General features: G+C 41.6%; 1 protein-coding gene across 1 annotated transcript in view; it reads right to left on the bottom strand.

Moving 5' to 3' along the window:
- LOC121078511 (acyl-coenzyme A synthetase ACSM4, mitochondrial-like) overlaps window positions 1–23,336 on the bottom strand; it is a 122,835-nt gene that overhangs the window by 59,346 nt on the left and 40,153 nt on the right. Inside the window, 5 exon segments of the mRNA XM_040574777.1 lie at window positions 14,694–14,776; window positions 17,609–17,786; window positions 18,963–20,266; window positions 20,354–20,487; window positions 22,517–22,697. The gene's annotated coding sequence lies outside the window, so the exon portion shown is untranslated.

The raw sequence follows: 23,336 nt of genomic DNA, 5'->3' as shown, positions 1-23,336 counted from the left end.
GAACCCCATTTTTTACATGGTCCCCGTTAAACAAACAAACAAACAAAAAACCCTCCAAATTACACTAACATAGCACTGAGCATTTTGACTGCAGAGTGCTGTGAGAGCTGGTATAGCTTTTTTGTTCCATTTGGACTTCAAATTAAGTAAGAGTACCTTGGCCATTGATCACAGCTCTTTACAGTTAATGATACTGTGGTGATCCAGGATGAGTAACAATTAAGACAGAGCTTTGTGGACACCAGAATTTGGTCCCAGAATATAGTGAATTATTCTAGACTATTTCCTATGTTTCTTTTCTCCAACAAGTTTGCCAAGGGCTTGAAACAATTTAGCTTTTTTTAAGTTGGCACCAGAAGATTTCTGTTTCCATCAACAATTTACATGTATTCACGGCACATTTAACTAAGCAGATTTGGTTAGTGTTACACCTCATCTACTGAAGTCTGACTCTGTGTTTGTGGAGGAATTTAGATGTGGTGAATGATCAGACTCAATTTTCTATGAAATTCTAATTTTATTTTCACAGATTCGTGCTGATTCACATAGAAACATTTGAAAATGTGCTTACTATGTGCTTATTAGTATTTTTAAATTCAAGAGCTTCATCCACGCTGGAAAAACAGCCAGAAAAGACATTCAAGACAGGGATTATGAATTTTCTGACAGAAACTGAGTATCTGCTGAGCACAGACCCAGCTCCTACTGGGAAGGAACCAAAAAAAAAAAGAAAGGTAGCCCTAAATGAATTCAATGAATATTACAGACACTCAGAACCATTCACAACTGGACCGCTTGTGATGCAACTCTAATGTAAAGATACTGAAGATGTTCCAAGTTACTGCTCTAAGCAGCTTTTGTACGAGTCTTAACATCAGCACAGTATCAGCACTGTGGAGTTTCACGCTACTCCAGAGAAAGCAGGAGCCGCCTGCTAGCAGCATCATGCCTGTATCATGCCCAGTTTTAATGATGGACTTCAGATATTCTATGGTATCCCATAACATAAATAGATCAAAGCATGATAATTATTGTTAAACAGCTGTTTTCATAACAATTTATTTCCTTGTCAAGGCAAATTAAGGTAAGTTCCCAATACTATTATCAGTAGTTTAGCTCTGTGCTCATTAGGAGTCATTTTCCTTAACGCTTTCCCTGCTTACTGTGAAATTCACTGTTGCTTGAGACTTTCTCCATCGTCCCACCTCTGCAGTTGGTATCAACAGACTCCTTGCAGTCATCTTTGTGCTTTAATGCTGTGTTAAGGATGCTCTGCAACCTGAGCCCCACATGTCATTAAAGGCACTCTGACACTGCACATATTCTGCTCTTCAGAAAGGAGACTGGAGGACACAGCTCTAGGAGGCTCCTGTTCGCCACTGTTGCCCTTCCACCCTCCCTGTTTCATTTAAAGACAATCTCTTATTACGCAGCCTTTTGATAATCTCTCGGCATATTCCAACATGGGATCAAAACCAAAACCAATACAGAAATACACACCATTAACTGATAATTAAGAAGGATGACCAATTAAAGCCTAACACTAGATCTATTGTGACTAAAACAGTACAGGAGGGTAATTAATGGCAGACTACAACATTATTACAACACTAAAGCAGCGCAATCATGTGGGAATACTGAAATCCCTTGAATATGAGAATAATTCAAAAGCCAGCCTGTAAAAGCATCATCCAGTGAATGGGGCTGCAGATATAAGTTATGCTGAAAATCTGGAGAGTAGTAAAATCTCTTCATTCATTTCATTATCCTCTTTTCCCCTGCATTGCATCCCTTCCCCAGTATAGATCGTCTGTCAATTGTGTGGCAAAATTCACGTCCTTTTCCATCTAAATGGACTACTCTTCCAGCTAGCTCTCTGGTAAGAGAACGGTCTTCACACAAAGGTGCAGTGGCATGACATCTTGCCAAAACAGAAGTCAACAAGAAAAAATGGTTAGTTGACATTCCCAGGCCAACAATTTAGAGATGTTTTTATTATCCTTCCTTTGCCTACAAATTAATCTGTAAAATGGAGCCACAAGCTCTAGAAAGATACTTCTAACCAAATCCAAGTTGAAATAATAAAAGAGGTTGAATCAAATCACTGTTTTGTAAGGGTTAGAAAAAATCTCACCTGAGCCACAAAATGAAGATAAAGTACTAAAATGTCAGCTGGACTGGGAGATTTCCTTCTTTGCAAAATTAAGTAACTGTAGGCTTCAATTTTTAAGTGACTAAGTTGGGCCTGCTTCAATACACTTCTGCCCTTCTAACTGTACCTCTGTACTTAGCTATTTCTAGAAGGCCATAAAACATGTCCAAAGTAGGATGAGAAGCAGCAGCTATTTGAGAAGTCAGTGCTTGCAATAAATAATTAGAATTCTGAAAGGAAAAATCAAGCAAGTAAAAAGCTTCCTATGCAACAAGCCTACTCTTACCATACATGGAGTTATTTCCACACCCTATTCTACATACAGTTATATCCTGCCTAAATAAAAGCTTTCATTTCAGAGGGTCATTAGCTGCCAAGGGCAGGAAGGATGCTCATAGACTTACGCAGGAGCTGCAGGCTAACAAGCTAGTGGTGGCATGTTAGACATGGTGTCCATGAACACCCGTCTACAAGGAACCTGCAGCTGGAAACCAATGCTGTGGTAATGACTAAGGCACTGTAGCCAGGATTTATTGCTACTGCTACCTGAAATCTCCCCACTTGTCAAGGACAACTTTTTACAGGCAAAAATTCTTCATTCCACTGACAAGCTCAGTATCAGTCCCTTGCTCTCTGTACAACTACTCCCAACAGCTAGAAAAGGGTATTTTTCTCTTTTGTTTCAGAAGCATAATTAACACGGCACAGAAATCGAATAATCATCTACACGGTAAGAAATGAGAGGAAGTATTTTCTTTTAATTATTTTATTTATCATGACATATCAGGGGTGTTGGCTATAGGTCACTATGAGCTGAAGAAAAGCAATAGAAGCCAGGTTTTACAAGTAGCATTGCCATCTATAGCAAGGCTTTGCATACGTATTTGCAATCAGTGATCTACATTTTCCACACATACAGGCTTTGGCAAAATCAGGACCTAAATAATTTCAGAAACAGGCTGCAACATCCACTTAATTACTGATATACCAAACAATGTTGAGTAAATTTTATGATGATCTTATTTTCTATCAGCATTGTATGAAAAATACACGCTATTTCTAAAGGGAGAGCAAAGCAGAATCATCAGTTTATTTTGAAGTTTAGTAGCATTGCAGTATATTCCCGAATCCATGTTTCCATCAGATCAAACATACCACGCTTTAGGTTGGCATTTAATACAGATATTTGTAGCCTGCAGGAATAATAAATGAAACTAATTAAGTTTAATAATTCAAGAGAACCTGGCATGCCTGATTGCTACATAAATGCTAATTATCTTTCTCTTCTTCCAGTACCCCCTGCCTCCCCAATATAAAGTTATACTGGAAATATCAAACAAATGTTTTAAGAAAAAAAGTAGCAATGGCAAGCAACTTGCAACACAGAAAACACCCTGGGTCAGGTTTGCAGCTGATGCAAACTTGAATAAAATCCTACAGATTTTGAAGGAGTAATGCCTGTTTTCATGAGGAATCAGCTTAGTCAAAGATTTTTCTTATACGTCCTCACATTGGAAACAGGACCTGAAAATCTACCTTAGATGTCTTACTAAATCCAAGTCAAGAGCTACAAAGCAGCGGAGACTTCAACTACTGAGATAGCTTTACTATTTGGTTCACGTGTGTTTGCACACAGTAACTTTTAATGAAGATCTTTCTCTGCCGAAGTAAGTAGAACATATGAAAGCATCAGTATTTCTAAGGGACTACCCTTCTCCTCCCCCACATCTCCCTGTCAGGACTATTACGAAAAACACAAATACAAATAAGTATGTAAAGCCTCTTAGACTGATGGATGTGCAATTCATCTGTTAATTGAAGTTAAAATTGAGAGAAGGCTTTGTCAACAGAAGTACTAGACACGAGGGAAAACGTGAAGATTTTGCCTTGGACGCAAGTTGTGTACTGTGCAGCACTTCAGACTAGTAGTTACCCATGCAAGAAGCATTATGTAGGTTATTTCTTAGAATTAAGAAAATAAACAATCACAGCTGCACCCATTCATTTTGTTCCAAGATCCACTCCCAGACAATGCTCTTTCGCCAAGGTGAAGAGTTAAGGAAAATACTCTAACAGATGATTAATTTCCATTGCAGTACAGTGAAAATCTTTAGAGCCAGAGGTTGACTTAGATTACCTTGCTAACTAATAAAGAGAGCTTTGTACAGGTTTTTAATTAGGTCGCCTAAAGCTCATTCTTCCTTCATTATTTATGATTCTTCTCCACAGTGTAATTACCACCAACACACACCATGTGCTAGTGAGAAGCAGAGCCATTTCCTCCTCCTGCTCAGGCATTTGTACCTAACGGTAATTGTACAAAGAGACTTTGCATGTGCAGACATCAGCTGTGCTCTTTTTTCAAACCTCTCTTTTCCTGGGACATCTACAAAACACTCACTAGGCAGACTGCTAAGGCTGCCCAGGGTAGTTATTAACCACAGCATTTCTTTTCATTGTCCATATCCATCTGGCATCCCTAGTTCGATAGAATCTCTTCCAGTCAAGGCTACTTTCTCCTGTACAGTGCCTACCATAGCGGGCCTTGAATAACAGTGATGGATTCTCAGCAGCATCATTAACAACACCATTTTTAATTTGTATAAGGAGAATTTAAAACATGTCTGGTAGAAAAACAGTGAACAAGGTTGCTCCCATATTCACGTTTAAAATTACAGGAGAAAGTAGGTTTCACTTGCACACAGTGCGGGACACAGGGAGGGCTGCATAAAGAAAGTGAATTATTTACATGTTTAGCATTACCCACTTCAGCTGAGTTGCCTTTGCCCACTAAGTCCCATGTCTGCTCATTTACTACGACCACTGGGGAGACTGAGTTAAGCCAGCAAACACCAAAGCTTGTGCTAGATGTGCACCTCACAGAGGACAGGTGAGTGGCACTGGGGAGCAGGCTGGGGGGAACAGTGCTGTGACATGCAAAAGAGGTATCAAAGCCAGGCAGCTCCGCTTGAATCTCATGCCGTCATTATTTTTTGGCAAAGACAGCTACTGAATACAGGCAAGTAGAATCTAAGTCTGCATGCCACTAAAATTTATTTCCCAGGCTAAAAGGCTTGTTTGCCAAGTCTTCAATTATTGCATTCACTGCTTATCCCAGAGCATGCAGAGACTCCACACCCTCCCCAGTACTCAGACTTGGGGGAGTTTGTGGGACAGGCATTGACATTTAATGCATTCTACCTCACTGTAGCTCTGCTGTGCAGATTTCTTCCTTTTCCTTAGCTGTGCCCAGAGAGAGCATTTAAGGCCAGCAATTACATATGCACAGCACATCTTCTTTCTATTGTGTACTATGCTTTTTCAAAGTTTAATAAGCCTCCGAAAAAAATGAGCATTCCTGTTCAGTTGCATTTGGGTGTAATGGAGATTTTTTTTATTTTTTGCAGGGGTTGAATTAATTCACTCTAGCACCCTGTCTATGCAGATATAGTGCTACCTCTATCCCTGCACATGGAAAAAACAATTTGTGGCATCACTGATTTGCATTGTAGCATCCCTGAAAGCCCTGTCACTGACTAAGCAACACCTTCGTATCCAAACAGCTCAAGAAGAACATCTCCAGCCAGTGAGGGGAAGTTTTTACTTTTATTTTTTAATCTTTGGTTTGGGGAAAAATCTTATTAGTTTCAGGAATTACTTTCCTCTATGTCCTTTACATACTGCTAATCATAAGAAAAACTGATGCTAGTCCACAGAAAAAGAAAGTCCAGGGGAAAAAGAAAAAAAAGAACAACAACAACAAATATCACATTTGCTTCTTGCTTTAAAGCTTAGAAAAGGGTGGAGAAGGCAGGCAGGAAGGCTGGCTATTTGACTAGCTTAGGTCATATGGGACAACAGCTTCCCAGCAGGGACGCACAAGGTTAGTTTTCTGCTCACACTGGCATGCGAGGACCCTGCTGAAGGAGGGAGGAAGGACACTGCTACAGGGACATTTCTTTGCAGCATGGACAATAAGAAAGAACCGGGGCTAATGAGCCCCACAAAGCAGCTTCATAGCTACAGTGAAAATATACTTTGTGGCTTCTCTGTCACATACCCACCAGAAGCCACGCTCAGGGTCCCACCCAGCATTCTCAAGACTCTGGCTATCCGCAACTGAAGTAATTATCCAAGGGGACACAGGTACAGGACAGATCAGTAAAACATGCCCACCTTGACACGTGGCTACCTCTTTTGTTCGGATGAGCATACTTAGGTAAATTGTGACTAAAATTGGACAGCAGAGAGGTCAGGGTGCAGGATGACCAGTAACAGAGAAGACTGTTTTCAAGAAATGCCAGGAGTTGCTAGAAATGACCCCCGTCACTCGAGAGAGCTTTTTCCCAGATGTAAATGATGTAACTCCCAAATGATTCTCATTAACATTTTGGTTACTTGCCTTTTGTGAAACTCCAACATACAGCTTTCATTGCTACAACAGTGTCAGATCTTAATATGGAAGGTTTTATGTTTCTACAGGTAATTACTCAGCAGAAGTTTGGATTCAAGACTGAAGTCTTCAAAACATGCTAACTCCCCAGAGCATGGAATGCATCAGTGGGACTGCAACAAGAAGCTGCTCTGCTTAAGCCTGATACGCTAGAGCCTAAATTCTTGTTACAGATACTTAAAACCAAATTGCAGGCACACTTCAAAGGAACAGAAAGGAAGACAGCTAACACAAGAATGTATGACCCCTTGAGATACCTTCTATTTTATTTTGCTCATGAAGGTCCCCAATCTAGAGTTTCTGATGACCAGTGAATCCTTCCTTCCTCCCTGAGCTAACTAACACAGAAGTCTGCACATGCCCGCACACAACTCTAAAACAGGAAAGAAGCATTTACCCTTCTGAACCCCATGGACATGCAATGCACAATATGTTCTTGCCTATAAGCATTCAGCCATGTGCTTGCAGGGCTCCTGGCAATTCCTGTAATTGCTGTTAGTTGATTTACATGTCACATTTCGAGCTCTAGAGATAAGAGCAGAAGTTGCCTGCAGGTTTGAATCCTTTCGGAACCATTGTATATCATGGCAGGGAAGGTAGATGAAACAGTTCTATGACAACAGAACAGCAGGAAAAAAGTTCCCTCCAGTAGTACTGCAGCTTCTGTTACATACATCAATGACTAATTTGGACTACTGTAACTTCACCTAGGCCAATACATTTGCATTGGGAAGAAAAATTATGCCAGTGTCTACACTAACGCCTGTTCCCTGCTTGTTGCAGAAACAAGTGCCTTTTAAATATACTTTGGTGAATTCAAAGCAAGCACGAAGAATATTGATATTCTCAGCCAGCCAACAATGAGGCAGATTCCAATAGCATTACTGGCAGGTTTCTGACAGTTTGTTACTTCAGCGGTGCTGCTGCATGAAGCATGTACCACTCAGCAAAAGTCTACCCAGTATTAGTTATTCACCCATTACGTTATGTGAAGGACCATCCTTTAAACTGCCAAAGGTATATTCAAAAGGCAATACATATGCAGAGTTATGGGCATGATCCTGCCAAATGCTAGCACACAGCTTTCACTCCCTATTCAGGATATCTTCTGTAATACCTGCTTAACTTTAAAGACATGCTTAAGTCTCAAAGAAGTTACAATTAAAGGCTATTCTTTGAATAGATGTTTCTGTCTAGCACATCCATTAGATGAGAGCTCTAGTACTTACCAACAATGCATGCTATTACTTATTGACTCACTGAAAAAAAGTTCCTTCAATACCTCTTCATGCAAATTTTAATCATTTATTCAACATCAAACCTTTCATTAGGCTGTTCCTAGGAAGCAGGGCAAAGAGGCCATTAGCAATACAGTCATAGACCCAAACCCTGTTAGAAAAATGACACTTTCACTTCAGTAGACCGACATATACCAATGTAGTTAATGTGCTTCTTATGTTCTAAGTACAAAAAGATACTGCACTGGGTTTTGTAACACCTCTGATAATTGTTCATCAGAGCTGTAATTTGTACATGTATGCTACAGTTAAAACCGTACAGCAGTGTCGATGAGAAAGTTTGCTGTTTACAGTACTGAGTATGTGACACTTTCATTTTTGCTACTATGAAATTTCTGTCAGAAAAAACTCATCCCTCATTTGCATCCAGTGCAGGGCAACAGACATTTCTTAATTTCATTTAAGAGTACGCTGAGGCAACTCCTGGAACAATGCGTTTGCAGTGCTGAAACACTGAACAAGCAGATGAACCATAGTAACAACTGCTTGTATTAATTACATACCAAGTTGACAAGCAGAGAACTGGACTCGCTGAATGCACACACGAACCTGTAGTATCTAGCACACACCAGCCTGTAGTATCTCACAATAAGCCTGCCAGAAGCATAAACAATGCTGTTCCCTGGGGTATTGCAAACTGCTATCCCCTTACATTTTCCTTCCAACAAACTTGTGTAGACTCCAAGGTACAAGATGGGCTGCAGAGAAATCAAGTAATATAAACCATCATAAGCAAGAAAGGTGGCAAGCAAGAACAGTGATGAAAAGAGGAAAAATACTATTACATGCAAGTTGTCAAAAGAGTGATCAGAAAACAGATTTTAGACACTATGTGGAAAAAACAAAGTTAGAGCTAAAGATTAAAAGAGTACCACGGCTAGACCTTGATGACTTGAAAAGAGCTTACTTGAGCTTGAATTGAAACAAAAACTCTCCCATTTATACTAGTAATGGAACAATAATCTAACCTCTGGGCAAAGTATGAGAGCCAGGCACATCAGAGATGAAGTGCAAGATGTGTAAATTCTAATTCTTAGTCTTAGAAGTGAAATGATTTTTATCTGAGGAGGTTATGGTAAACAGTTTTATTTTAGTAGCTTTTCAAAAGACAACTCCTACACAAAAATGCATACTGGAACACGATACTTTTCTCTATCTGAACTTTGCCTTGACATAAGAAATACTGTGTCATTTATTTAAAAAAAGTTGGAAAACCAACAACTCTTAAAGCATAGCCATGCATTTCAATGTTTTATGCTTTTAAAATGCCAAAATGATCAACTGATCCCTCCTGTGAAAAAAAAAGCTACTGAGTCTCCTTCTGTGAAACGGGAAGCACAACCTGTGTGAGCTCATCTCTGCTTCACGCATTCAGAAATATGGACGAGCTCAATTCCAATTTTAATATCTATGGTCAAAGTAGTCTGTGCATCTCTCACAAGCAGAAAAGAGAGAATATTCACAGAGACTCTTTTCAATAAGCAAAAATGTACCTGAATTGCTTTGGAGACTGATAATATTCACTATTTAAAATGACCATGTAGGAATTGCTGTGGTAGAAATGCAGACAGCAGACAACATGGTGCAGTGAACTTCATGGGCGATGGTGATTGTCATTTTTAGGAATATTAAATTTCACAAGCCTCAGTGCTTTGCTCTGTGACATTGAGGCTAGCTGGAACAATGAACTAGCTCTTGCTAAAGACAACAACGTGACTCAAGGACAGCTGCTCATACTCAGCTCTGCTATTCAGGAACCATCCTAAACATAATATGCTAGAAGAAAATGATAAACTCTCCTTATGCAATGGCCATTTAAATTCCCAGATCAGACTTCTGGAGTTCCAGTCCCTCTCTCCCATCTCTGAGGAACTCACCCAATGTGGTGTCAGATCCGCAACATGAGCTAAGATACAGCTCAGGGACATGTTTTCTGTCAAGTATCACCAGCCATTTTCCTCCTCTTCTCTTCAGCAGAAATATTTGACCAAGCTGAACTGCATCACAACAAAAATATTGTTCATGAATTTTTTTCCCCATAATATTATTATGTCCCTTTTTCTGCCATAAAGACCTGCAAAAACACTCTACCAGCAACATCCCCTTCCCCACAATCTTCTCCAATTTTCACTTCTTGGTTTAGCCTACTTAAGTCCAGGAAATAAAACAGGAGTTAAATAATTTTACCTTCAAACATTAAGATATTGAAAACATACATTAGAAAAAGGGAAAAGTCACAACAGGGATGTGGCCACAGACAGAAATCCTCCAGAGAGCACATCAGTAGAAGCTTGCTAATTTGCCGGGCCAATTTCTCTTTGCTTTTCTATTGCCTTAGATAAGCAACCAGAGGAGAAAGTAACTGGCACAGAATGCTAACTTCAGGCCCTCTGAGGGCTGAAGGAGCTCACGTATGGCACTCACCTGCTGCAAGGCAGCACCCGGTACCTGTGGCGCTGTCAACGCCCGCAAACGCAGGAGCAATGCCGCCTTACCGCCACCAGCAGGCCGGCGAGGACGGGCCGTCAGTTCAGGAGCCGGGCAGCACCGCCTGAGCCCCACAGCGGCCCGGCTCCCCGACGGCACCGGGCCTGGAAGGAGCGCGGCTCCTGCGCTTCCCTCAGCCCCGGCCGTACCGTTGCGGCCGTGCCCATCCCCGCACGCACCGCCATGGCGAGGCCCCTCAGCGTGGCCCAGCGACCTGCTCCTGTGACAGTTGGGTCATTCCGAGCATTTGCAGCTCCTTTCTCTGTCCTGTGTTTTCTTTACATCCCCCTTTCAGCCCATAATGGGCTCTCTCGTCCTTCGCAACAGATTTCCTTCATCCTCTTGACACCTTTCTGACACCTTTCATCCAGTTCGTCATGTTGACACCTTTCTGGATTTAAGAAGCCCAGAAAAAGCAACAAGCTGAAGGGAATTGAGAATAACAACACTAAAGCAAAGAGCCTAGTCAGTCTGTCCTAGATGTAAAAACCAAAACCAGAACAAAACAAAACAAACAAACAAAAAAAACCACTAACTAATGAACAGTGATTTTCTCTTAACTGCCCCAGTTCTGGCTTCAGTTGGAGAGGTCTCTTCAACCTCAGTACCTGCTCCTTGTGGGCTTGCACTCTGCAAAGGGTTCACTAACTCCTAAAATTAATGGAGATTTAAGGACAGCATCCCGATAACCTTTCCAATGTACCTGGAGAGATGTTGGTGCTTGCCCTTGAAAATTCTCCCCATAGAAACGTCTCATTTGCTCTATAGAAGACAGCAATAAATTTAGTGACATACTCAGCACGGACAGATCCCGGACCAAGTGTAATTTTACTGACATGCATGAAGTTACATCAGAATTGATTCACCCCACTAAGTTAGACTTCAGCTTGTTCTCCACATCCCTGTTGCCCTTCAAAATGGTGTGCGCAGTCAGCCTGCAAGGACAGTTTCACTGCTTGTTCAAACTCACTAAAATGTGCTCCCACCGCTGGGCAGAGCTGGCCCACATGCCAAAGCTTACCCAGTGCCTTCGGAGGTTGTTGAGGGTCTCACTCCACTGCCACTTGGCACATGCAGACAGGCTGTACAAAACCTTTGGCATGCCAGAGAAATGCAGACAGCTTTTCCTGAGATTGCTTTTGCAAGAGTTATAAAGCCTCCAGATCAGATCTGGAGCTCTTCTATTTCATGGAGCAGGACTTAGTGACCCAAAGAATCTAAATAATTTTGGTGAGCATGCTCCTGCAGATCACTCATTTAAAAAAAGGGGGGAGGGAGGAGTTGACTTTCCAAAGTCGCTCTTCTTTTTGGTAGTGAGGCAGTGTGCCCTTGGCTTCTTCTGATCAGTGGGACATTCAGCAGTAAGCACTTTCTTTGAGTTTCATCAATATTTTCAAGAGATAGAAGAGAACTTCACTCCTTTTTGAGTACCACTCAGACTAAGATGAAAAGCTTGTGAAGCTGCCAATTACATAACCTGAACTGCCTTGTCAGTAAAGAGCTTTGCAGGATGCATTCTTGCTTCACAGGATGGAAATTCAGCTTTTATTCAAGTGGTTTGATTTGGTGACTTCACTGTTTAATGCATGTAGCTGCTGTGATCAATCAAAAGCAATAACTGAAAGGGAGGTTGCTCAGATTAATTCTCCTACCAGGAGAATGTGCTGAATATGCTCTATCTCCTGGATAACATGCCAGTGTGACCATTTCAAGACAAGGGTTGATGCAGACTGCACTGGAGACAACATATGCTTACCCTGCATGACAGAATCCCAAGCTGAGATATTGGACAGGCCACCAGTAGATTCCCACAGAGTAGTGGGCACATCAGATATGGCCTGGAAGTTGTATAGCCATGTTTGTGCTGAATTGCATCCAGATTAGTAAAACATGTCTCCTGACTTACTAGTTTGGGCCCTCTACCAAGTCATAGACAGCCATACTGTTTCCCAGTCTAAAATGACTTGTATACAGCTGACTGGGTCACTCAGAAACAGCATTTCTTCTCTCCCTGATCAACATGGGTATGAGGTCTGGATTTGAGTGCCTTAGATTGCAAAGCCTTTGGGACAGGAACAGTCTCTTGCTTACAAGTCTGGGTGGTACCTTCCATTTTGTTGCCTCACTCATGAACGGGAATGCACAAGTGTTCCTAAAGCTTGAATATGACAGCTTTTCCTTCTGTAAAATTAGATCAGAGCAGTTAAACTGCTGTTCTGACAGAAACTAAAAGAGAGAAAAACTATCAGTAAAATGTATCTGAAGGAAAAACAATGCTGAGCTTATTAGCCAAGTTGCATGCAAGCTTAAAAATTATCAGTCTAGACCTGGAAATTTACGTTCAGAGCCACGAATTCAGAGTTAATTTATTATGCAGTAGATTTACAGCTCCACTGAGCTTAATGGGATTTGTTATTCTGTTAAATGGGCTTTTCCCTCAGAGCACCTTGTTTCATTAGACTATGTAACAGAGGTTTGCATGAATGAGGTGTGTAAACAATACAGCAACACACCAGCTGCCCCTTTGTTTTGCGCACTGTAGTGCTAATTCCTCTTACAGACTGTGGGTGCACGTGTACTGCACTCCATGCACAGGAGGGCACGCATGCACCATGGTCATGGAGGCAAGAGGAGGCAGTGGGATTTCTCTTTGCTGAAAGCCAAGAAGAAGCTGCAAGGAATGTTACAGATCCCTTGAGAGAGGTTTTGACTTGCTAATGGTCTCCAGTGTGTTTAGAGTTCAAAATTGGACCTAGCTTGCTTGCACTGTGTTGACAACACATTCTTCATGAGCCAGCTAGCATTTGGGGATGTGCCAGATGTATACAGTACTGTCTATAACCAAAAACACTTTGATTCATAGCAGTGTTAAGTGGATCTAACAAAATCAAGGCCCCGAGACTCACTCTGTCTCTTGCAAAGTATCTAAAATCTAAGTGTCAAAACAGAGAAGTCCACAAGGAAGGAGGAAGGCCAAAGTTCATTTCAGAGAGGTGAAGCCAAGGCAGTGAAATAGCACATGACCCTGGTGAAAAATCCAGGAGTCAACCCACGGCCTGCTTGTTCATTCAACACCTGAATGAAACTCCTTTTATGATGGTCCTCATAGGATTCTACTCCAGTGTTCCCAGACTAGATACTGTTCTTCTCACGTCCATCTCTCTGATGAGAAAAGAGATCCTCCCTCTCCAGGGCTAATTGGAAAATGAATTTTTCCGTTAACTTTCATTTTTTTGTAACTGAGTTCTTTGCCATTCTGAGCAGCAAGTTGAGCGTAAATGCTATAACCCTTAGTCAGGCAATGCATCCATTAAGGAGACATCTTGCACTTTTTTATGATACGATTTTATACTACACAACTGACTGACCTTGATATTCCCACTGTTTACAATCATTTAATTTTCATACATAATATTATGATGTTTTCCAAGGAAAATTTATAAGCAATTTCAGCAGCTATTAGACATTGCCATTGAAACTCCATTTATGATGAAGAACAGAATAAAACCCATGGAACTGTCAAGGAAAACAAGAAAGTCAATGTCTAAATTCTTGACAGCATCAATAACAACAAATCTAGTGTGAAATGGCATGAGTTTTCCCCAGATATCCATTTTGTAACTTGTATAGAATAGAAATCTTGCTGAAAATAAAATTAATGTACAGAACAAGGACTGAACAAATTCATAAAAGCTGCAGAACTTGAAAAGAAATTCTTTCTTTCTCTGTTGCTTTCATTTGTGTGTATATTCATGACTGTGTGTAAATCTAAATACATTCATAAGCCTGAGGGCAATGTTGATTCAGAAACACAGAACAAAAATTAAAGAATCAATGACCTCTTGAAATAAATAATAGAACTCCCTTGATTTCATCAGAGAGAGAATTTTTCCCCAGCTATTTGGGCCAAACTTATCAACAGCCAAAAGAGAGTAAATTTGACCTTGGAAATCCAGTGAACAGGAGGAGAAAAATGGTCTTTGGATTGTCCATCTATTTGGTAAATCTTTCCTGAAAATGTATCAGACAACACTCCAAACTTGCTTCCCTACCCTCACCTCATCATAATCTGGTGAACCCTCTTTCTCTACCACCTCAGAGATAGCGTAAGCTCCTTACATAGATGTGTCAGTCCAGAGTTCAGTGAGGTAAATACATGTCTTAGTGTGAGATAAGCCAGATCAGAATTTACTTTCAAGATGTGACATGATTTCACACTTACTTTGCATTAGGAGTGTGCAGCGAGGGAATCAATGCAGGCCAGTTTATGTGGTGTACATCCTAGGTACCACACACTGCTTACTTCCATGTGGAGACAAGCCAGTATTTGTTATGACTCCATCTGTGAAGTTTTTTCTTCTCATTCTTATCCTTGCAGCTGCCATCCTGAGATATAAAGAAGAAACAGTGTCTTTTATTTCCAGATGGAGGCACTGAGAAAAAGAGAGACCATAATTCAACTTCTTTAATCTGTACTGGTTTCAGGGCCTGAGTTACAGAGAACATAGATGTCATGAAGTGTGCAATGAAGCCTGCCAAGATATCTGCTGATCTCCCTTGATGGCCCACCAATGCCTGCATGACAGTGGTGTCCTTGCAATTTATGTAGCTGTAGCTGCTCTCGACCATGCACTGAAAAGCAATCTGGAGGTCAGCAGCAGCTCCCTCAGAGACCAAGAAGCCTGGATGATTTCACTGATGTTGCCTGTGCATATTGTTAAAGGACTGTGTTTGGAAGATGGCCTCAGAGGTCCTAGTCACTGCCTTGGCTCCATGGACTTGCCCACCCCAAGCCACCTAACCACAGCCTGGGGAGGGAGGCTGCAAGTCTGCACAGGGACAGACATTCTCTTGAACCCGCAGGGGTTCCTGAAGTGGCCTGTGAGGATGGTCACGGCATGGCATTGGCTTCCTGCACAGACCCTATACAGTTCCCTTGCATTTCTAGAAGTTTTGCACTCACTGCCATTCATCCTATATGCGCTGGATGATCCAGTCATCCCTAGCCAAGCTTGTCTACAGTGCCCAGAACCCCTGGCTCAGTGGGGCAAAGTGGCTGTAGTGGCACAGCATAGCAAAAGGCTACTCCATCTGCTTCATTGAGGAAAACAAGGTGCAGCAGGACAGGCACTGGCTCATTCCAGAAGGCTGCCTGATCCCACAGATGAACCTCCTTTCTATTGGCATGAGCCCAGCTCTTCTCTCTCCTTGTTCCTGTGACACAGAGCTGCAGTAATACCAAACAGCCACCAGACAGGTAGGATTTAACACCCTCATAACTACAACGCTCTTCAGGCAGAATCAAAGCCACTGCAGAGCAAAGCCCTAGCTTAAGGTGGAATGATGCATGTGTGGGACAACCTGAACTGCTCTAATTTTTCTGGTATTTATGTTTCATTAGCTAGCAGTTCGGAATGGCTCTGGGAGTAAATCCCTCCTGGATGAGTCCCAAGGTCACTTCCATAGCTGCAGGACTAAGAAATGCACTGAAGCCTGGCCAGTTGATAATCTTCTGCCTCGCTCACACCAATTGAATCCTTTCTTCTTTTGGACGAACTTATCCCAGAGCTAGCTAGACTGTAGGCCCCTGTTAAATAATGATGATTATGTTCTTTTGCTCACTGCAGACAGCGAATTATAGCCCCTCATTTAGAACTCATTTCAAAACCATGAGATTCTGTAATTGAAAGTGGCTGAAGCTAATTTGATAACCCAGTTCTGAACACAGCCGACTAACTACTTTCCCTTTGTCCTTTCAGCAGTAATGGCCTTGTCAGGAAACTCTTCTGTGCTACTTTTAAGAGGGCAATTATGATGGAGGTTGAAAACTATTGTTCTGTGACAGGCTGCAATTTCAACATTACCTTCAGGTTTTCAGCAAGGCCAGGGGCATGGCAGAAGGTTCAAATGCCCTCTGGACACATCTGCCCACTGAAACAACTGCCCAGCACTCACTGTCTTGGATGACTGGCTCTAGAGCATGCCCCAAAATGCAGAGCTCCGTCCAGGAGCACGTCTGACACTTCCCAAGCCTACACCAATACGTGCTGGGCTCCCCGAGGGTGGATGGGAGGGAGAAGAGTGTCTCTGCCTTTATCCTTGCTGGTAGCTCCCTCAGACACACTGCATGGTTGACCCTTGCCAACTAAAATCCCTTTACAGGACACCTTGAAGGCTTCTGCTCACTCACAAGCACCTTCAGCTCACTGTACAGGGAGGCTGCACTAATGTTTAGATATAGTGAATGCCCCTCTTGGACAAAACAGGCAGGTCACACTTAGACTGCACAGGTGGGAAGGAGAGGAACTCTGTTTACCCTCATGAACAGCAGTACATGCACAGAATATGGCACGGGCAAATTCATATTTTCACATGCACTGCTGACTGCATTGCTAAGATCCTTTCAGTTAGGAATACACTCACAAGTGAAGAATAACCTGGCAATGCTTTCTGCCCTCGGAAGGGTCAAAACAGCCTAAACAGTCACTGCAACAAAAGCTAGAAGATAAAGCCTTAATTTGATGCCCGCCTAGTGCTCTATCTGCAAAACTGCTGACTCACTGCTTTGCTCTTGTGATTAACAGTCTTGACCACTGAACGCATTTACTGTGGTACAAGCGTCAGTGCAAGAAGCCCCTTTTACCTCAAATTCCTGCCTGTCTCATTTTCATATCCTCGCCCAGGAGTGCAGTGGGTGCTGGAGATTAGGGCAGCTTTCTCTGTACACCACCTTTGCAGTGAGCACCAACAGGGATTTGCTAATTGCAAGATACATATCTTTGGTATCTAAGTAATTTTTTCTTGGTGTTTGTAGGATTCTAGGCCTTCCCCATGGTAAATGGAAGAAATGTAAATAAACAGCAAACATAGCCTAGAGCTGTGCTCTAGGTTGCTCTGGCTGTTGTAATAATTAGCATAAGCAAATTGCTAAACTGTGTGCTGTGATAAAATGATGGATTACAGCTTGGAAGAAATCATTAACACATTGATTAGCAGCACATGCCTTCAAAATCACTATCTAAGCAAATTCTGAGGATTGTGTGAGCTTTGCAAATGTTACAAGCACTGCCTTCCATAATCAAGAATCAGGACATAATAATATATAAATCGCTGAAATACAAAATTAAATTTTAACTATTAAAGTCAGTTCTCAAGTGTTTCTGATACATTCTGTAGCTGTTCACACGGGGTTCCTGTTCTGTGTCCCCCTGTACTCACAGAGAGGGGGCTGGAACCGTGGCTGCTTGAGGCAGGGTCTGACATGCAGGGATCTACCTCCAGGTTTCCAGGTGCACATCCTCTTCCTTTTTTATCCATATCTCTGCTGCATGTATTCTAAGCATTTGACAGCACTGGATGGTGAGATGGTGTGTCCATACCATGCAGTGTATACCTCCTGGCACAGAAAAGGAAAATTAATAAATATATAAATAAATAATAGAACATGAATAGTAGCCTTTTTTGTTGTTGTTTATGATAGTTTTGCTTTGAATGTAGTGGGAATTTGATTTTCTTTTATCTATTAAATGAAATGTTTCCCTGCACTTACATATCAAAAGGATTTCCTGACCAGTCTATGTGGTTCACTGGCAGCATCTGCTGCTAGGTATTCCCTCATGGTGGCTTTAATAATCAAAGCAGCTCTGCTTTTGCCAAAGCTAATAGCAAGAGACTTCGCTTCTCATTCAGCACAAGTGCTCAGTAGTTTATAAAATTACTTATTTGAATGGGTTTCCTTTTATTAGGATTAGCAGGCCAATCCCATCCCCCTCCCCACTCCTCCCCCCCCTTGTTTTAAATAAGACGAGACACACATATTGAATTTTAATACATCACTGTAACAAAAATGTGTATGTCAATAGTGGCTACCTGCTGTGAAAAAGAAATATAGGAGCCTACCCCATAGCTCTATGTCAGCACGTTTACCTAATCCCAGAGGATTCCCAAATTCATTATCAGCAGTACATAAAATTAATACAAGGCTGTGATTTCACTTACTGACTTTGGGTACTGCCACAGTAGAGATTATACATGTAGGCCTTGCTGTGGTGGTTACAGACATAAAATAACACACATCTCACAAGCTCTGACAGCCAGGAGGATAAAGGCATGTCCAGAGCAGTGAAGTGCAGGGACACGAGAAGCTCTGTTTGTGTTGCAGAAATGCTCGGTCTATTCCCTCCCTACCATTAACCCACTCAAAACTCCTAAGTGGTGGGGGAAGGAGTGGAGCCACAAGTTTGGTTGTTCTGATTATTTTACAGATCCTACCACACACAGCCAGGTCATAAGTATGTTTTTGTGTCCTGCAGTGGACTAGAATGGGAAGAAGAGAAAGAGCTGAAAAATGTTTGTAGTTCATTTGCCAGAGCTGAGTATCTCAGGGATTCCCCAACTTTCACTGTCAGATTAAATCATGGATGTGGAAACTAGTGACCAGTGACTCCAGGGTCTGCGTCTATAAATGAAAGAGTGTTTCAATAGGGGGGTAATTTATTTCACTTAAGTAAACCCACTGGTATTTGCTATGTAACTATTCGGTAAAATGCCCTTTTAATAAGTAAACGAATACCTTTCAAAATTGCAGAAGATTTGCAAATGTGATCTTCAATTCCTGTAGCTCCTGCTCCAGTTCAGTTCCAGCTGCAAGGCAGCTCTCAGAAATGAGAGACAAAGCGTTCTTCTCCAAGAAGAGTCCATTTTATGAGTGCCTGGTTGTATGCTTAGCTGCTCACTGCTTCTCTCTCAAAATCTAGTATCTCATTGGATTATTTTTTTTAATTAATTGGGTACTTTTATACATAGTTCCAAGAGTTACCTCTCAGGACAGCATTAATTTTAATAGCATCTTAAAATGACAGATTCGAGATATGCCTCTAACAGTGAATATATGCAATTAATAGATTTTCTTCTTGCTGCACTTGCTTGGCACTACATTTGTCATGGCAGTGGTCCTGCTTTGGCACCATTCTCATCCATTCCTCATCCACTGATTTTTATTTCATAACATATCTTTCACTAGCAGTATAATTTCTGCATTGCCATACAGGCAATGTCACATACTTAAACTCTTCATAAACATTTACATCAGCATCTGTCTGTGTTAGACATCAAATATTCTTTTCTGGGGGAGTCTGCAGTTTCACCTGCTATTATGGTATATCATCTCCCAGAAACAGTCTCAGAAATATCTCTCACAAATTTAAGTGTCATAACTTGCCTGAACAGCCTTCACCTAAACAGATGGAGGAAATTGTCCTGATTTTTTGGCAGCTATAAGGATTGTTCAGGCTGCAAGCAAAGTTGATGAGTAACACGGCAACTAGCCCCTTTGCTAGACAGCCCCCCTCAGACCAGCCAGACTAACAGCCTAATAGTACAAGTCCTTATTTTCCCATTTTTATTCAGATTTTCCCATTTTTCCTTTTTTTCAAGAAGTCTGGAGAACATTGTTGGTACCTGTTTGGAGAATACCTGATGTTTCACAGTGACACAAAACAGCGCAGTACTCCTTAAATTTGTCTTCCATTTCCTTTGATTTAGAAAAGCTAGTCTGTTAAGACTAGCCTTTTTGTACTTATCCAAATGGGGTTTGCACCTAAAAGCTATACAAGAGCAGAAACAGTTTGGTGCCCTTAGCCACAGAATAATGTAGATAGAGCAAATCTTAAACTCAGGAAAAACAATCACATTTCTCAGAATTGTTTGAGTGATTTAATTTCAGTACTTGCACACTTGTTTTGAGCACTGCCATGCTGGCAGTGGCCAAGAACGGCACAAGTCTGTGGAGCTGAAAGCACTCACTGCACTCTCCTGCACGCTACAATGCTTTGGTTACCTGCTGTTCCATGGTACTAGTGTTCCTTCTAGAGCCACCTAGAATTAGATCAAACAAAGAAGAGGAAACAAAACCACTGACACATGCTTTACACTACAAAGTGATTGCTTCAATGTTTTACTTACTCAGGTTCGTCTCTCACTGGAGACCAGCAGCAGACTGCAGCCGAAGACCTGAGGCTATCCAGCTGGGACAAGGAGCAGATATTAAACGAAGTAGATACTGCAAAAGGGCTCCTGTTGTCTGGCCTATCTTCTTGCTGTTAAAAAAGCAATGGGACAGCGACATTCAGAGCAAGGGGAGGAATGCAAGGCAGTAAGGCTCGTATGGCTCTGCGGGTTTCCCTTTCCTGGGCTGTTTCACCACTTCCCAGCCAGCACCTGCCAGCAGCTAGCGACCAGGAGCCAGCTCACACCTACAGCAGTGAGAACAACTTCAGGCTGCAGCACTCTTCTTAGGCAGAAGGATGTAAAATTGTCATCTATTAAATATTCTAGTTGATGAAAAGCTTGTTCTATTGAAGCAATGCCATAACTACCTCTGACTTCAATGGAACAAGTGTTTTTCCCATCCTTCCACTATCTTTCTGATCAGATCTCTGTTTTCTGTTGTCACCCATTCTTTTCCTCTGAGGCCTTCCCAAATGTTTTCAGAGGAAACAAAATGATTTTTGTATCTTCTAGTTTTAACACTCCTGTAATATAATTGTATTCTTTGTCCTAAAAGGAAACTCTGACAGTATGCGTTTCAGGTTTTCCATTTTGTGCAGTTCATTTTTGTAGGAATCAATAAAGGTCACGCTATTTAAAAATACCCGGCCTGACCAGAGTGCAGAAAAGACCACAGAACTGCTCAGGGTTTCCACAGCGATGCATGTTTTTTTTTTTTTTTTTTTTTTCTTCTCAGTAGCAGATGGTAGGGCTGACATCTGCAAAAGCAAAGGGCACAGCTGGGTTACATCTCAGGTTATGGAAAGCAACAACATCTACTATGTGTCACCTGTTTGGACTACATAATTCACCTTTCTCTGAGAACAAAGTGCTTCCCCTATGCATAGAAAATGACTGCATGTTTCCTATTTATAACAAAAGTGATGCCTCATACCCCAGAGGAGACAGAAGAGCAATGGCCTATAATATTAACAACCAAGGATGACACTCATAACAAAAAGCAAAGCTACCAACATTCAAGGTGTTTTCTGCATTCTGGAATTAAAACTCTTTTTGTGAAAGACATTGTTAGCCTAAAAGCAGCAGTCACCATTTTGACAAAAAAAAGGCAAGGCCTTCTCCCATGGGAATGAATATGCTTCAGGATTAAAACCCTGTTTAAAGCAATGAGGATGCTGGTGCCTGGCTGGAGCACTGCAGGGGCAGTGAGGGCAAAGAGAGTAGGGGGAATAAATGCCCACATACCATGCATCCAGGTGGCTGTCCTCCCTCCCCAGCTGGCTGCAGGTACTGACACTCATTTGACTCAAATGGAGATGAAAACAGCTTTCGGTCCTAGTGACAGAGTTAGCAAGCAAACTGAAAGAGAGCATACAGTAAGTTTCAAACCACTGAATAGAAACTGGTGTATTTTACATCGCACTCATTGTATTCTTTCTGGTTTTACTGTCCAGAATTAAAATGAAAAAGGTCTTTTCATAGCTCTGTTGTGATTCAGTCTGTGCCAAGTGCTTCCCAGTTTCGATTCCACCCCAGGTATTTTACTTCTGTGGCATTATTTGAATGTACTGACCAAAATATACAATATTGTAGATAAGGGACATCTGTGGAGAATTATATTCTTGGATGCAGAACAAACAGTTGATACTGTCAGTTGCTCTAATCACTGCACCAGCTATGTGCATTCAGAGAAGTTGATAATGCAATTTGGTGTTTCCGTGGAAGCAGGCGGAAGGGCATGCACTTTCAAAGGAATAGATGGCATGACTGCAAGAGCACCCCAAAGTTCAGTCCCACCCCCTTATTTGTACTGTATTAAAGATACTCTGAATGTGTGCTTTCTGTCAGGGACTTTTCTGCATGCTGTTGATAATGTTGCCTTGTTCAGAGGGGTCAGCAAGAGCAGTACAGAGTATTTTCCAATTAAATAGGCAGAATTACTTAGCTAAGTCCTTTTATTTAAAAAATAAAAAAAAAATGCTTAACATCTCAGCAAAACAAGATCTCTTTGGCTTGATTCAATCTTGCATCTAAAAACAAAAAGGGCATGAATGTGAGTGGAATCCTGTTCTTGGAGTGAGAAATAAACCCAAAAGTGCTGTTAAGCCATTCTCTTACCTCTAGAAAAGCTGCCTCTAGATTTTAACTCCTGATGTCATAGCTCAGCACTGAATTGCTCATGCCTTGATCAGTTTTGATTTTTCATGTGATATATAGCATGGTCTCAGCAGTGCAGCACTACACAGCTTGATGTGAAACTGTAGGACTGCTCACAGACTTCAAGAGGGTCCAGGAAATCCTACAAAATAGCAATGAGATAGGATATAAGCAAAATCTGTGGTAGTTTTCCATGTATAAATAATTCACACTAAAGCTGTCCAATCACTGTCTTGTTATCATTTTATATATAGCTAATATTAGTAACTACAAAGAGAGTAATACTATACCATTAGACAAATGATCTCCATCCCCTAAATCGGCAAGGCAGTTGATACCCAGCTCATGTCAGCTACTGATAAGGAGAAATGACAAAGATCAACAACAAAGCACAACATTTGGCAACATAGAAATATTTTTGTGGCCCAGACGAAAAAATCCAGAAGCAGGATTTTCACACGTACCTTTTCACACATACTGTGGGTGTCCCTAGCCTCTAACTGGATTTGCAGAAATGGATGCTCTAGAAATTGGGAAAGCTCTCCCCATTCCTGTTTGTCAAAGCAAGACCTCTGTGACTGCAGCACTGAAGTGACTGCAGGCTGGAGCACCCTGGGCACCCCTCTCAAACAAGAAATCAAGGCATTGTCCTGTAATCTCAAAAGAAATTGGGATCTATATTAGAAAGACACTGTAACTACCACGGAGAACATCTCAGAAGTCAAAACACGTGTTTTAGCAGCCCAGGAACTTTGGCACCAGTGCTATCTCCAGCAACACT

The sequence above is a fragment of the Cygnus olor genome, chromosome 15 (assembly GCF_009769625.2).
Source record: "Cygnus olor isolate bCygOlo1 chromosome 15, bCygOlo1.pri.v2, whole genome shotgun sequence".
NCBI classification, from domain to species: Eukaryota; Metazoa; Chordata; class Aves; order Anseriformes; family Anatidae; genus Cygnus; species Cygnus olor.
This window is presented reverse-complemented; position numbering and strand designations above follow the sequence as displayed.